Genomic DNA, 8,819 nt, shown 5'->3' with positions numbered 1-8,819 from the left:
AAATAATTTTTTGGGGGGTTTGGACTGGAGTGTACTTTCGGGGGTTACAGCACCCTTAACGGTCAAGCCAGCCAGCCCTTTACTTATGACACAGGCGCACGCTTGGCACTACTTTGTTGATGCACGTGCGGCTACTGCGCACACAATTCACAAACACAGAAAATAATTTTTTTTTGGTTTGGACTGGAGTGTACTTTCGGGGGTTACAGCACCCTTTAACGGTCAAGCCAGCCGGCTCTTTACTTATGACACAGGCGCACGCTTGGCACTACTTTGTTGATGCACGTGCGGCTACTGCGCACACAATTCACAAACACAGAAAATATTTTTTTTTTTGGTTTGGACTGGAGTGTACTTTGGGGGTTACAGCACCCTTTAACGGTCAAGCCAGCAGGCCCTTTACTTATGACACAGGCGCACGCTTGGCACTACTTTGTTGATGCACGTGCGGCTACTGCGACACACAATTCACAAACACAGAAAATAATTTTTTTTTTGGTTTGGACTGGAGTGTACTTTCGGGGGTTACAGCACCCTTTAATGGTCAAGCCATCCAGCCCTTTACTTATGACACAGGCGCACGCTTGGCACTACTTTGTTGATGCACGTGCGGCTACTGCGCACACAATTCACAAACACAGAAAATAATTTTTTTTTTGGTTTGGACTGGAGTGTACTTTGGGGGTTACAGCACCCTTTAATGGTCAAGCCAGCCGGCCCTTTACTTATGACACAGGCGCACGCTTGGCACTACTTTGTTGATGCACGTGCGGCTACTGCGCACACAATTCACAAACACAGAAAATAATTTTTTTTTTGGTTTGGACTGGAGTGTACTTTCGGGGGTTACAGCACCCTTAACGGTCAAGCCAGCCGGCCCTTTACTTATGACACAGGCGCACGCTTGGCACTACTTTGTTGATGCACGTGCAGCTACTGCGCACACAATTCACAAACACAGAAAATAATTTTATTTTTGGTTTGGACTGGAGTGTACTTTGGGGGTTACAGCACCCTTTAACGGTCAAGCCAGCCGGCCCTTTACTTATGACACAGGCGCACGCTTGGCACTACTTTGTTGATGCACGTGCGGCTTCTGGCGCACACAATTCACAAACACAGAAAATAATTTTTTTTTTGGTTTGGACTGGAGTGTACTTTCGGGGGTTACAGAACCCTTAACGGTCAAGCCAGCCGGCCCTTTACTTATGACACAGGCGCATGCTTGGCACTACTTTTTTGATGCACGTGCGGCTACTGCGCACACAATTCACAAACAGAGAAAATTATTTTTTTTTTGGCTTGGACTGGAGTGTACTTTCGGGGGTTACAGCACCCTTAATGGTCAAGCCAGCCGGCCCTTTACTTATGACACAGGTGCACGCTTGGCACTACTTTGTTGATGCACGTGCGGCTACTGCGCACACAATTCACAAACACAGAAAATAATTTTTTTTTTGGTTTGGATTGGAGTGTACTTTGGGGGTTACAGCACCCTTTAACGGTCAAGCCAGCCGGCCCTTTACTTATGACACAGGCGCACGCTTGGCACTACTTTGTTGATGCACGTTCGGCTACTGCGCACACAATTCACAAACACAGAAAATAATTTTTTTTTTGGTTTGGACTGGAGTGTACTTTCGGGGGTTACAGCACCCTTAATGGTCAAGCCAGCCGGCCCTTTACTTATGACACAGGCGCACGCTTGGCACTACTTTGTTGATGCACGTGCGGCTACTGCGCACACAATTCACAAACACAGAAAAGAATTTTTTTTTTGGTTTGGATTGGAGTGTACTTTGGGGGTTACAGCACCCTTTAACGGTCAAGCCAGCCGGCCCTTTACTTATGACACAGGCGCACGCTTGGCACTACTTTGTTGATGCACGTGCGGCTACTGCGCACACAATTCACAAACACAGAAAATAATTTTTCTTTGGGTTTGGACTGGAGTGTACTTTCAGGGGTTACAGCACCCTTAACGGTCAAGCCAGCCGGCCCTTTACTTATGACACAGGCGCACGCTTGGCACTACTTTGTTGATGCACGTGCGGCTACTGCGCACACAATTCACAAACACAGAAAATAATTTTTTTTTTGGTTTGGACTGGAGTGTATTTTGGGGGATACAGCACCCTTTAACGGTCAAGCCAGCCGGCCCTTTACTTATGACACAGGCGCACGCTTGGCACTACTTTGTTGATGCACGTGCGGCAACTGCGCACACAATTCACAAACACAGAAAATAATTTTTTTTTTGGTTTGGACTGGAGTGTACTTTCGGGGGTTACAGCACCCTTTAATGGTCAAGCCAGCCGGCCCTTTACTTATGACACAGGCGCACGCTTGGCACTACTTTGTTGATGCACGTGCGGCTACTGCGCACACAATACACAAACACAGAAAATAATTTATTTTTTGGTTTGGACTGGAGTGTACTTTCGGGGGTTACAGCACCCTTAACGGTCAAGCCAGCCGGCCCTTTACTTATGACACAGGCGCACGCTTGGCACTACTTTGTTGATGCACGTGCGGCTACTGCGCACACAATTCACAAACACAGAAAATAATTTTTTTTTGGTTTGGACTGGAGTGTACTTTCGGGGGTTACAGCACCCTTTAACGGTCAAGCCAGCTGGCCCTTTACTTATGACACAGGCGCACGCTTGGCACTACTTTGTTGATGCACGTGCGGCTACTGCGCACACAATTCACAAACACAGAAAATAATTTTTTTTTTGGTTTGGACTGGAGTGTACTTTCGGGGTTACAGCACCCTTTAACGGTCAAGCCAGCCGGCCCTTTACTTATGACACAGGCGCACGCTTGGCACTACTTTGTTGATGCACGTGCGGCTACTGGCGCACACAATTCACAAACACAGAAAATAATTTTTTTTTGGTTTGGACTGGAGTGTACTTTCGGGGGTTACAGCACCCTTAACGGTCAAGCCAGCCGGCCCTTTACTTATGACACAGGCGCACGCATGGCACTACTTTGTTGATGCACGTGCGGCTACAGCGCACACAATTCACAAACAGAGAAAATAATTTTTTTTTTTGGTTTGTACTGGAGTGTACTTTCGGGGGTTACAGCACCCTTAACGGTCAAGCCAGCCAGCCCTTTACTTATGACACAGGCGCACGCTTGGCACTACTTTGTTGATGCACGTGCGGCTACTGCGCACACAATTCACAAACACAGAAAATAATTTTTTTTTTGGTTTGGACTGGAGTGTACTTTCAAGGGTTACAGCACCCTTTAACGGTCAAGCCAGCCTGCCCTTTACTAATGACACAGGCGCACGCTTGGCACTACTTAGTTGATGCACGTGCGGCTACTGCGCACACAATTCACAAACACAGAAAATAATTTTTTTTTTGGTTTGGACTGGAGTGTACTTTGGGGGTTACAGCACCCTTTAACGGTCAAGCCAGCCGGCCCTTTACTTATGACACAGGCGCACGCTTGGCACTACTTTGTTGATGCACGTGCGGCTACTGCGCACACAATTCACAAACACAGAAAATATTTTTTTTTTGGGGTTGGACTGGAGTGTACTTTGGGGGTTACAGCACCCTTTAACGGTCAATCCAGATGGCCCTTTACTTATGACACAGGCGCACGCTTGGCACTACTTTGTTGATGCACGTGCGGCTACTGCGCACACAATTCACAAACACAGAAAATAATTTTTTTTTGGTTTGGACAGGAGTGTACTTTCGGGGGTTACAGCACCCTTTAACGGTCAAGCCAGCCGGCCCTTTACTTATGACACAGGCGCACGCTTGGCACTACTTTGTTGATGCACGTGCGGCTACTGCGCACACAATTCACAAACACAGAAAATTATTTTTTTTTTGGTTTGGACTGGAGTGTACTTTGGGGGTTACAGCACCCTTTAACGGTCAAGCCAGCCGGCCCTTTACTTATGACACAGGCGCACGCTTGGCACTACTTTGTTGATGCACGTGCGGCTACTGCGCACACAATTCACAAACACAGAAAATAATTTTTTTGGGGGTTTGGACTGGAGTGTACTTTCGGGGGTTACAGCACCCTTAATGGTCAAGCCAGCCAGCCCTTTACTTATGACACAGGCACACGCTTGGCACTACTTTGTTGATGCACGTGCGGCTACTGCGCACACAATTCACAAACACAGAAAATAATTTTTTTTTGGTTTGGACTGGAGTGTACTTTCGGGGGTTACAGCACCCTTTAACGGTCAAGCCAGCCGGCTCTTTACTTATGACACAGGCGCACGCTTGGCACTACTTTGTTGATGCACGTGCGGCTACTGCGCACACAATTCACAAACACAGAAAATATTTTTTTTTTTGGTTTGGACTGGAGTGTACTTTGGGGGTTACAGCACCCTTTAACGGTCAAGCCAGCAGGCCCTTTACTTATGACACAGGCGCACGCTTGGCACTACTTTGTTGATGCACGTGCGGCTAATGCGCACACAATTCACAAACACAGAAAATAATTTTTTTTTGGTTTGGACTGGAGTGTACTTTCGGGGGTTACAGCACCCTTTAACGGTCAAGCCAGCCGGCCCTTTACTTATGACACAGGCGCACGCTTGGCACTACTTTGTTGATGCACGTGCGGCTACTGCGCACACAATTCACAAACACAGAAAATAATTTTTTTTTTGGTTTGGACTGGAGTGTACTTTCGGGGGTTACAGCACCCTTTAACGGTCCAGCCAGCCGGCCCTTTACTTATGACACAGGCGCACGCTTGGCACTACTTTGTTGATGCACGTGCGGCTACTGCGCACACAATTCACAAACACAGAAAATAATTTTTTTTTTGGTTTGGACTGGAGTGTACTTTGGGGGTTACAGCACCCTTTAACGGTCAAGCCAGCCGGCCCTTTACTTATGACACAGGCGCACGCTTGGCACTACTTTGTTGATGAACGTGCGGCTACTGCGCACACAATTCACAAACACAGAAAATAATTTTTTTTATGGTTTGGACTGGAGTGTACTTTCGGGGGTTACAGCACCCTTAACGGTCAAGCCAGCCGGCCCTTTACTTATGACACAGGCGCACGCTTGGCACTACTTTGTTGATGCACGTGCGGCTACTGCGCACACAATTCACAAACACAGAAAATAATTTTTTTTTTGGTTTGGACTGGAGTGTACTTTCGGGGTTTACAGCACCCTTAACGGTCAAGCCAGCCGGCCCTTTACTTATGACACAGGCGCACGCTTGGCACTACTTTGTTGATGCACGTGCAGCTACTGCGCACACAATTCACAAACACAGAAAATAATTTTTTTTTGGTTTGGACTGGAGTGTACTTTCGGGGGTTACAGCGCCCTTTAATGGTCAAGCCAGCTGGCCCTTTACTTATGACACAGGCGCACGCTTGGCACTACTTTGTTGATGCACGTGCGGCTACTGCGCACACAATTCACAAACACAGAAAATATTTTTTTTTTGGTTTGGACTGGAGTGTACTTTGGGGGTTACAGCACCCTTTAACGGTCAAGCCAGCAGGCCCTTTACTTATGACACAGGCGCACGCTTGGCACTACTTTGTTGATGCACGTGCGGCTACTGCGCACACAATTCACAAACACAGAAAATAATTTTTTTTTGGTTTGGACTGGAGTGTACTTTCGGGGGTTACAGCACCCTTTAACGGTCAAGCCAGCCACGGTCAAGCCAGCCGGCCCTTTACTTATGACACAGGCGCACGCTTGGCACTACTTTGTTGATGCACGTGCGGCTACTGCGCACACAATTCACAAACACAGAAAATTATTTTTTTTTTGGTTTGGACTGGAGTGTACTTTCGGGGGTTACAGCACCCTTTAACGGTCAAGCCAGCCGGCCCTTTACTTATGACACAGGCGCACGCTTGGCACTATTTTGTTGATGCACGTGCGGCTACTGCGCACACAATTCACAAACACAGAAAATAATTTTTTTTTTGGTTTGGACTGGAGTGTACTTTGGGTGTTACAGCACCCTTTAACGGTCAAGCCAGCCGGCCCTTTACTTATGACACAGGCGCACGCTTGGCACTACTTTGTTGATGCACGTGCGGCTACTGCGCACACAATTCACAAACACAGAAAATAATTTTTTTTTGTTTGGACTGGAGTGTACTTCGGGGGTTACAGCACCCCTTAACGGTCAAGCCAGCCGGCCCTTTACTTATGACACAGGCGCACGCTTGGCACTACTTTGTTGATGCACGTGCGGCTACTGCGCACACAATTCCACAAACACAGAAAATAATTTTTTTTTTGGGTTTGGACTGGAGTGTACTTTCGGGGTTTACAGCACCCTTAACGGTCAAGCCAGCCGGCCCTTTACTTATGACACAGGCGCACGCTTGGCACTACTTTGTTGATGCACGTGCAGCTACTGCGCACACAATTCACAAACACAGAAAATAATTTTTTTTTGGTTTGGACTGGAGTGTACTTTCGGGGGTTACAGCACCCTTTAATGGTCAAGCCAGCTGGCCCTTTACTTATGACACAGGCGCACGCTTGGCACTACTTTGTTGATGCACGTGCGGCTACTGCGCACACAAAATTCACAAACACAGAAAATGATTTTTTTTTGGGTTTGGACTGGAGTGTATTTTGGGGGATACAGCACCCTTTAACGGTCAAGCCAGCCGGCCCTTTTACTTATGACACAGGCGCACGCTTGGCACTACTTTGTTGATGCACGTGCGGCAACTGCGCACACAATTCACAAACACAGAAAATAATTTTTTTTTTGGTTTGGACTGGAGTGTACTTTCGGGGGTTACAGCACCCCTTTAACGGTCAAGCCAGCCGGCCCTTACTTATGACACAGGCGCACGCTTGGCACTACTTTGTTGATGCACGTGCGGCTACTGCGCACACAATACACAAACACAGAAAATAATTTATTTTTTGGTTTGGACTGGAGTGTACTTTCGGGGGTTACAGCACCCTTAACGGTCAAGCCAGCCGGCCCTTTACTTATGACACAGGCGCACGCTTGGCACTACTTTGTTGATGCACGTGCGGCTACTGCGCACACAATTCACATACACAGAAAATATTTTTTTTTTGGTTTGGGACTGGAGTGTACTTTCGGGGTTACAGCACCCTTTTAACGGTCAAGCCAGCTGGCCCTTTACTTATGACACAGGCGCACGCTTGGCACTACTTTGTTGATGCATGTGCGGCTACTGCGCACACAATTCACAAACACAGAAAATATTTTTTTTTTGGTTTGGACTGGAGTGTACTTTCAAGGGTTACAGCACCCTGTAACGGTCAAGCCAGCCTGCCCTTTACTTATGACACAGGTGCACGCTTGGCACTACTTTGTTGATGCACGTGCGGCTACTGCGCACTACAATTCACAAAACACAGAAAATAATTTTTTTTTGGTTTGGACTGGAGTGTACTTTAGGGGTTACAGCACCCTTCAACGGTCAAGCCAGCCGGCCCTTTACTTATGACACAGGCGCACGCTTGGCACTACTTTGTTGATGCACGTGCGGCTACTGGTGCACACAATTCACAAACACAGAAAATAATTTTTTTTTTGGTTTGGACTGGAGTGTACTTTCGGGGGTTACAGCACCCTTAACGGTCAAGCCAGCCGGCCTTTTACTTATGACACAGGCGCACGCATGGCACTACTTTGTTGATGCACGTGCGGCTACAGCGCACACAATTCACAAACAGAGAAAATAATTTTTTTTTTGGTTTGTACTGGAGTGTACTTTCGGGGGTTACAGCACCCTTAACGGTCAAGCCAGCCGGCCCTTTACTTATGACACAGGCGCACGCTTGGCACTACTTTGTTGATGCACGTGCGGCTTCTGCGCACACAATTCACAAACACAGAAAATAATTTTTTTTTTGGTTTGGACTGGAGTGCACTGTCAAGGGTTACAGCACCCTTTAACGGTCAAGCCAGCCTGCCCTTTACTAATGACACAGGCGCACGCTTGGCACTACTTTGTTGATGCACGTGCGGCTACTGCGCACACAATTCACAAACACAGAAAATAATTTTTTTTTTTGGTTTGGACTGGAGTGTACTTTGGGGGTTACAGCACCCTTTAACGGTCAATCCAGCCGGCCCTTTACTTATGACACAGGCGCACGCTTGGCACTACTTTGTTGATGCACGTGCGGCTACTGCGCACACAATTCACAAACACAGAAAATAATTTTTTTTTGGTTTGGACAGGAGTGTACTTTCGGGGGTTACAGCACCCTTTAACGGTCAAGCCAGCCGGCCCTTTACTTATGACACAGGCGCAACGCTTGGCACTACTTTGTTGATGCACGTGCGGCTACTGCGCACACAATTCACAAACACAGAAAATAATTTTTTTTTTGGTTTGGACTGGAGTGTACTTTGGGGGTTACAGCACCCTTTAACGTCAAGCCAGCCGGCCCTTTACTTATGACACAGGCGCACGCTTGGCACTACTTGTTGATGCACGTGCGGCTACTGCGCACACAATTCACAAACACAGAAAATAATTTTTTTGGGGGTTTGGACTGGAGTGTACTTTCGGGGGTTACAGCACCCTTAACGGTCAAGCCAGCCAGCCCTTTACTTATGACACAGGCACACGCTTGGCACTACTTTGTTGATGCACGTGCGGCTACTGCGCACACAATTCACAAACACAGAAAATAATTTTTTTTTGGTTTGGACTGGAGTGTACTTTCGGGGGTTACAGCACCCTTTAACGGTCAAGCCAGCCGGCTCTTTACTTATGACACAGGCGCACGCTTGGCACTACTTTGTTGATGCACGTGCGGCTACTGCGCACACAATTC

Source organism: Taudactylus pleione, unplaced genomic scaffold (genome assembly GCF_031769625.1).
Source record: "Taudactylus pleione unplaced genomic scaffold, aTauple2 ptg000833l, whole genome shotgun sequence".
Classification (NCBI taxonomy): Eukaryota; Metazoa; Chordata; class Amphibia; order Anura; family Myobatrachidae; genus Taudactylus; species Taudactylus pleione.
This window is presented reverse-complemented; position numbering follows the sequence as displayed.